General features: G+C 36.9%; 1 long non-coding RNA gene across 1 annotated transcript; it reads right to left on the reverse strand.

The window, feature by feature from the left end:
- Positions 1-3,524: 3,524 nt before the first annotated feature.
- On the reverse strand, positions 3,525-6,851 carry LOC107837830 (uncharacterized). The gene is made up of 2 exons (XR_001663877.1): positions 6,555-6,851; positions 3,525-3,631 (listed from the first exon to the last, which is right to left on the reverse strand). It is a non-coding gene; the product is annotated as an uncharacterized LOC107837830 (long non-coding RNA).
- Between the last annotated feature and the right edge of the window lie 1,055 nt (positions 6,852-7,906).

A 7,906-nucleotide genomic window follows, 5' to 3' on the forward strand; every position in this document is an offset into this window, starting at 1 on the left:
CTCTAATGTGCACTGAAAAAAATGCTAGAGTTAAATTAGACCTACAACTTTCAAGCCTGTTATCTGGGTTGATTTCAATTAAAAATCCAGAGAAGAAATTGCAACTAGTTGAAGACACTAGGAATTATTAGATTGAGCTTTTTTTTTAAAACCACTTCACTCAGTTTGTACAACATAAATACTTATGTTGCAGCTATTCTGTTATACAGTGGCTTACAGAGGTTACTTTCCAACTTAGATGTTATTAATCATTTCTGACCTGCTAATCTTTTTTCTGGCCCTCCATAACGCGTCACTAAGACCTTCACTGTCATTTGGTTTGTCATCTATTTAAAAATAAACATTTCTGAAGAAGTCATTAAGTTTTTATACTTAATGACTTAGAGTTATATACTCTAAGTGGCGTGCAAACATTTCACCTTGGAAACAAAGCCAACAAGTCCCACAACTGTTATCAAGTGTTAGAATCTTGGTAGCAAGTTTGACTTTAGCATTAGCATCGTGGCTAAGCTAGCTACAAACTTTAGAAGTGCCACCACGTAAAACCTCCTTTGTCAAATGACATTCAAGTTCAACCAATGATGCCCGACTATGGTATGAAATGTGAGAAACTTTAGGAAAAAAAGTATTTCTTAAAATCATTTAAAGAGTTTAAAGCTAAATTATGTTTGAATATTCTGACAGGTTTATTCTGGAAGCCAATAGATGCTTTCCTTATTGAGAAGTTTGCAACACAGAGAGAGATGGATCAGTTTTTTTGGCTTTTTTAGATCAAATAAGTTGCTCCACTTACTCCATATTTCAGGCACTTAAGAAAAAAACAACACCACATGTTTAAAGTCAAAATTGAATAAAGCTGACCGACAGCTTCGTTTAAGTTCTAATTTAAATGTTTTTGGTGAAATTTGCCCCTGAAGCAGAACGACTTGGGTCATTAAAATGTGACCATTACAGGTCGGTACATTTATAAACTAATTTGGTTGATCAATATGTGGGTAATTTTACTTACCAACATTCAATGACTGCAACAAAATATATAAAAAATTCAGAGAAAAATATGTCCGTGCAATTCTATCAAGTGTTTGTTATTTTATGCGGTGTACGGTAATGTTTATATTGTTCTTCAAAGTTAATAAATGAAAAGACCAAAAAACTTCTTTTGTCCAAATCTCATAATGAGAGATGTATAAGGACATTTTAAATGGAAATAAAGGACAAGACTCAGGGTGTCAAGACAATGCACCATCTGGCCTAAATCTGGGTTTTTATGGCACGTAAAACAGCAGGAAGAAAACAGCAGGAAGTGAAGCATAGTGGCAGCATGTTAGCATATGTATAGCATATATGGCTTTCCTTGTGAATTAGAGAGAATGCCAGGGTCTGTTTGGTTATAGGACCACATATAGGGTCATCTTCCCTTTATGTAAAAAAGCTGTTAAAATTTACAACGGCAGGCTGCAACAGTGACTCTCTGGAATATTGTGCTGACTTATAATCAGTCGACAATAAAAGAAAATAAATAAAAAAAATACAGTTGAGTAAAAGGATAGAGAAGGAAAGCGACACCTGATGCTAATACCTGCAGGTCGGCTAGCCGGAGCGAGGGAATGCAGCGCGGAACAGGCGATCAGATAATCCCCGTATCCCAGCAGGGGGCCCCAGCTGCACACTCAGGTATCAGCAAGCACAGCTTTGATGGAGGCCCGGATAGCGACACACAGCGCAGCGATGAGACGGGACAGATGGAGATTAAACATTCTCTGTCACGACAAAAGACTCGGGGTGGGAGGGGCGTTGACATAAGGAACTACGACTTTTCTTTTTTTTTAAAAAATTCTGACATGCTCTGTATAAATGATTAGCAAATAAATCAAAACAATCTGGAACAAAAACGGTACATCCGAGTATAAATCAGATTTAGCATTTTATACATCCAGCATGAATGGCTTGAAAACAAAACAAGCAGCCGTTGGCGGAGCCCGCTTTGGCTGCTGATGTTATCTTGAGAGGATGTTTTGGTGATAACGTGAATCACATTAACCATCTACGTTGCTGAATAGTATTTACTTTAAACGCATTAAACACTGAACACCTGTTGAGCTGGTGGATTTTTCTAGTCTAGCACTGCAAGATTTTAAACATGTCTCATTTTGTCAAGTTACAATCACAAACCTAAATGTGTTTTAATGGGGTTTCACAAGATATTCCAACACCAAGTCAGAAATAACAGGGAAATATAATAAATGAATGTTTGTTTGTAAATAAACATGGGAAAGGATCTTGCAATTCCAAAATCTCTGCTCCTCCTCCAAGTTTACAGTAGGATTCTTTCACTGTTTTCCTAACTAAATGCTCTTGTTGTAGAGCCTTTGCAGTTCTGTAGCGGCAGCACTCCAACATACTTTTACACAAGTAAAACAGTCATGCAAAAAAAAAAAAAAATCACCAAAGTAATAATAATTTTTAAAAAAAGGCTAAAAGGCTACTGTGCAGAGTGACTGATCCTAGAATCTGATTTAATATCTGACAATTTTGTAATAAACGGGGCTGTAAAGTTTTGTGAAAATTCTGGCAATTTGAAGACGAAATAAAAAATTACTACAGATAAATACAAAACAACACATTCAGGTAGAAGAAGCATAAAATTAATACTTACAGTAGGTAATATGTATATGTTAGATAGTAATTTACTGTTTGTTAGTGATCCAAATGGGATCAACGGATAGAAAACAACATTGCAACAGCAAAGCAGAAACAATAAGTCTAACAAAGTTTAAGTGTCTGTGCCTCACAAATTTGGTTAGATTTGTTGTTCTGCAAGTGGTAGTAAAAAGTACAGTATTGCAAAGCCACTTCTTAAAGTACATTTGTTTAAAAAGAAAAAAAAATGCCACTCAAGTAAATGCAAATACAATTTTAGTCTATCAGATGAAATATTGATAAAACACACAGAAATTCCATCTCACCTCATTGGTCTCATTTGCTGTTCACTTGAAATGAAATGTTTCGGAACCGTTCCTATGACTTCATCTTTATTTGTGGTAGAAAGTTGACACACGTTTAAGTTAAAGTAGCAGCGCAGGCACCAGTGACTCATTGTAAGGTTTACTAATAGGATTCCTGGCACACCTAGAGTCAAATGTTAATGTATGGCATATGTGCATCCACCTAACTGGACCACCCCGCCAAGCACACGCAGTGGGCATGTCAGCTTTCTTCTCACTCCGAAATCCTTGCTATGACTTCCTTAGGAGAACATTTTTAAGGGTGAAAGTGGACATAGGAGCTTGTCGCATGTTTTTAAAAACCTACATAAACATATCAATGAAAGTCTGCACAGAAATCCCTCTGAACCACACTGAAGAGTCTCCGACCCGTTTATAGGATTCAGGAGGATGCAGTGTAATTACATCATACCACTGAGTGTGACAACATACCAACATACCATGTTGGATCAACAGCAAAGATGTCATCACAATCGTCTAAACTTTTGAAAATAAAAGCATGGGGTTTTTTTGTGTCCACTTTTAAAAGGGAACCTTTTATTTTGACAAAATTTTTAAGGTCAAAGTGGAACAACATCCATACTTCTGCTGTGCTCAGAAGTGGCTGAATCGAGTCGAGTCCTGATCTGGAACCAAAAAAATAAAAAAATAAAAATAATTCTTCACATTCTGTGACCGGAGGAAAATCTGACCCGCCTAACCTCATATATTAACACAACTATTCATAGAGTCTCAGGGACTGTGGCCATGTGGTGACACAAAAAAGAAAACTGTATGTCATCATGTTACTGTATGGGAAAATATATTTTACTACGTAATCTTATAAACGGAGGTATACAGATATGGGATGAGAGTGGAGCCTTGAGGAACCCCATGTGTAATATTTGTTCTCTCCAATTCATAATTCCAAAAAATGACAAAGTACTCCACATCAGCCAAAAAAAGACCATGAATATTCCATCAGTTTTTCCAGTATTTCAGTGTTCATAAAGTGTATAAAATCCAATTTTAAATGCATTTGTGCTGGGACATTTATTTGTCCTTTAAAATGTTTTCCCATTTCAGGAGAATTTTTCCAATTCTTCTTTAAGAAAAAGTAACAGCAGAAAATTAAATATTGTTTGTTTACAGCTGAAACAGAGACTCCAGTCAGACTGAACTCAAACTGATACTAAAGTCTTGTTGACTAAACCTAAAGCAGTTACAGAAAATTAAAGAAATCAAGGTTTCAGACAGCAAATAAATGATCTTTTAGGCAAGGTCTGCTACTCGTAATTACATCTAACAATGCTTGAAGAGATCAGGCTTTATGAGTCAGGAAGAAAAAAGCTTCGCTACAGTTTACATTTGTCTTTTGAACCGAAGCCAATCGGCTTCCTCCGAGGCTGAAGTGTGTGGGCTGCTCAGTGAGCTTGTTGCCCAATCCTCCTGATGGTTACCCTGGTGTCTGTCTTTGCTTTTTTTGTGTGTTTAATGTACATTTATGCAAACACTCTCAAATCTCACACCGGCCCTTTTTACAGCACACACAAACACAAAGGAGCACAACTTGCATCCCGGCCCCAGGGCTTCCCACTGTGGGTGTTTACACCACAGACCAGAGGGTGGTGGTGATCCATTCACAGGGATACCAACCCGGCAGTAGGAAGTGATGTCATTTACACTAGCAGCATACATAAATTATGCTTAGTTAATGATTTTTTAACTGAGGTTTTGTTAAAAAGGTTACAAGTTTGATAGCAGTAGATAAATCTCAAAATATGTTCATTTCTTACTTTTAATTTTGATTTTCCAAAGTTGCTGTGGCCAACAGCAAAACAGACGGCTGGCATCCCAGAATTACTTCACTCTCAAAATCTCATATTTTAAAATGTAAAACCATTTTATGAACCTTTAAACTTCCATCATGTTTGCATTGAACTGATTTACACAAAATCACATAATTCTGTGTGAAAAATTATGAGAACAAAACTTTACAGATCAGGGTTTTTGTTTAATAGGAAATTAGGGCAACATTTTCCTATTAAACAATAGGGAATTGTTTAATGATTTTTACAAAAATCAAACTGCTTTGATTTTTGTAAAAGCAGAGTTGTGTGAAAAGGGAAAAATATTAAGTTACCCAAACTGAATTTATTTGGTTTGCAGTATTTTTATACCAACAGGTTATAGGTTACCATTATTGCTTAGCACCAGTTATCATGAAATGATCAAGTTTTTTGTGACTTACAATAATTCCCTTCCTATGCAATTCTTCTCAATTCTCATCTCTCTTTGGTGCTCTCTCTGGAGTTTCTCCCATTGAGCTCAATTTCTCAGGATGAATTTCATCCAGGCAAATCAGCGAACAGAAAGAAGTTATAAATGATGTTGAGTTTCTGCACCGATTTTGAATTGTACTCTGCCTGTAGTTTCAGCAACAGCAGTAGAGGAAGTGAACGAAGCCGTTCAGGTTGTGTTGGCCACGCTTCCAAATATTAAGCGATCAAAGTCAGACCAAGAGGAATGCTTACGACATTTTACTGCTGGAAGTTTTATTTCTTCACGGTGGGGAGTGGCTGTTTACAGCGCATTTCCGGTAAGCCTCATAATGTAGCTTCCTTCACTATGAAGATAGCTCATTACCGTCACAGATAAACATTAGCGGTTGGCCAAAATTAGATCCAGTTATTTGAAACTTAACAAAGTTAAGTTCCATCTCAGTTGCTAGTGGTTGAAACCCTCTGTAAGAAGCAACACGTAGATCAAGGAACTAGTTTTTAACAAGGCTAGCTAAATGCTAACATGACTGCTGTTTACAGATAAAACAGCATAATTTTTTATTTTTTTTTTCCATGTGGACAGAGTTTTAAGATTATTGAAGTCTGCTTCAATAACTGGAAAATTAGCTGGTTCCATCTCTGGAACCAGCTAATTTCCTAAATGAAACGCTAAATTAAAACACCAGCAGCATTACTTACTGAAGGTACAGCAACTCCATATAAGCTAGCACAACCTCACTTCAAAAACAATCCTTTCAATAGTCTTTCTGGAAGGGAAGTCTGTTTTTCTCCCCAATTACTGATAATGGTGGCTGCCACGCTACTTAACTTTTCGCCTTGTGAAAAGCCTTCAAATTAAGTGTTTTTGGAATTAACCTAATATCTGACATTTAAAAAAACCAAAAAAAAAACACACAACCAATCCAACTTTTGAAATGAGAAAGCAAACGTGGGCCGCAGATGAGGAGGTAATTTGGAGCCTTCAGCTGAGGAGATCAGAGCGTTTGATGGAAAGAGGAGGAAAACGAATAAAGCTGCAGCAGTTATTAGACTGAAGCAGAAAGACTATCCAAAGGTTTGGGGGTTGCCTTCAAATTTCAATTAATGGCACATTCCTCATAAATGAAAATGTTAGCTTGTTCCCAATCAAGCCAAAATTAAAACACTTTCATAACACCTTCAGCTTTTTCCACGTTTGAAGCCATATGTGTGGCTTATGTTTGATAAAAGAAGGTTAATAAAAAGTCAGTTTGCTCTCGTCCCTCCTGCTGTCTTTTTTTTTTTTTACCTGGCAGGAAGATTCACAGCTTTTATTTGATGCTTTTTGTATTGGATTCCTGAGGTGGCATGGCCTTCACGTGCTCCCATTTGGGCAGACGAATAGAAGACGGTGTTTAGTGTGTGGTCTCCATGGCGACTATCCCATACTTACGCGGAGGGACTCTCTGCCAAGCATTGTGTGTGTCTAGACGCAGGAGGAATCAGCAGTCGACCGAGGCGAGTCTGGTGTGTCTCGCTTTCATGTGCGAGATCAGAGCCATGCTAATGCTAGTTTTAGCAGCACTCGAACTCGGCCTCCTTTTTAATTGTGTGGTTGCCGCAGCAACCAGTGAATGAGGAACAGCAGGCTTCTTTTGTTGATGTTTGGCATAAGTGAGACCAAAATCAAACGGACTGTAGAGATTTATTTTTATTTTTTATTTTTTGTCAGAACAAAGGAAGTTAAAGAATTTAAAACCATCTCTTTTTGTACTAAACAGACAAAATTATCTTTTTGAAGCATTTACCACCTCCACCCTGTTTTTGCAATATTTAAATATGAATATGTAATATTACAGTGAATATTTTTGTCCACCACCTATTTAATGGAATAGGTCATGTTGAATGCTAGTCCTTCTGCTAGTGGTAACAGAGCTGCTGTTACCACTAAATAATACAGAAGCACTCATTTAAATCTTAATTTCTTATGTGAGACTTAAATATATTAAATAGATTATATATGTACTGTGGATTAAAAATCAAATAATCCAAAGTAGAGAAACAAAAAATATTCCCTGAAAAATAAAATACGATTTTCTCTGCTGTGGGGAATATGCTGCCATGAGCAAAGGTTTCTGATTTTCACAACAAATGACAAACAGGAGAACATTAACTTTATTTTTTGTCTTTACAAAGTTAGTTAAGGCTCATCAAATTAAAAACAGTGTTCACAGAATTCTTCACAAAGCTTCCATAAATTCTTGAATGGAAGTTGCCAGTTCACTTTTTCCTTCCACTCAACTTCCTATGAATGCCTGGATGTGGTTCTCTGAACAACCAGCTTCTTTAGTAATGTCCTCCTGTGGCTTCCCCTCAGAGACAGTCGTCTTCTCCATGACTGTGTAGTTCATTAGTGGAGTAGGGTGTGACAACACTAATGTGTACTTCTCACAATATTTTAACTTGGAGATCAAATATATATATATATATATATATATATATATATATATAATTTCTGAAAATGTCCAACAGGAGCTCGGTATGCATTTTCCACCTGGGTCAAGTTGAGCCCCAGATCCCAGTAATTGATATCAGTGGGTCAGCGTAGCATTGCCGGTACTTGGCAGCTTCAGATAATCACCTCATTGTCCCTGCAGCCTC

The sequence above is a fragment of the Poecilia formosa genome, unplaced genomic scaffold (genome assembly GCF_000485575.1).
Source record: "Poecilia formosa unplaced genomic scaffold, Poecilia_formosa-5.1.2 Scaffold180, whole genome shotgun sequence".
In the NCBI taxonomy this organism is placed as follows: domain Eukaryota; kingdom Metazoa; phylum Chordata; class Actinopteri; order Cyprinodontiformes; family Poeciliidae; genus Poecilia; species Poecilia formosa.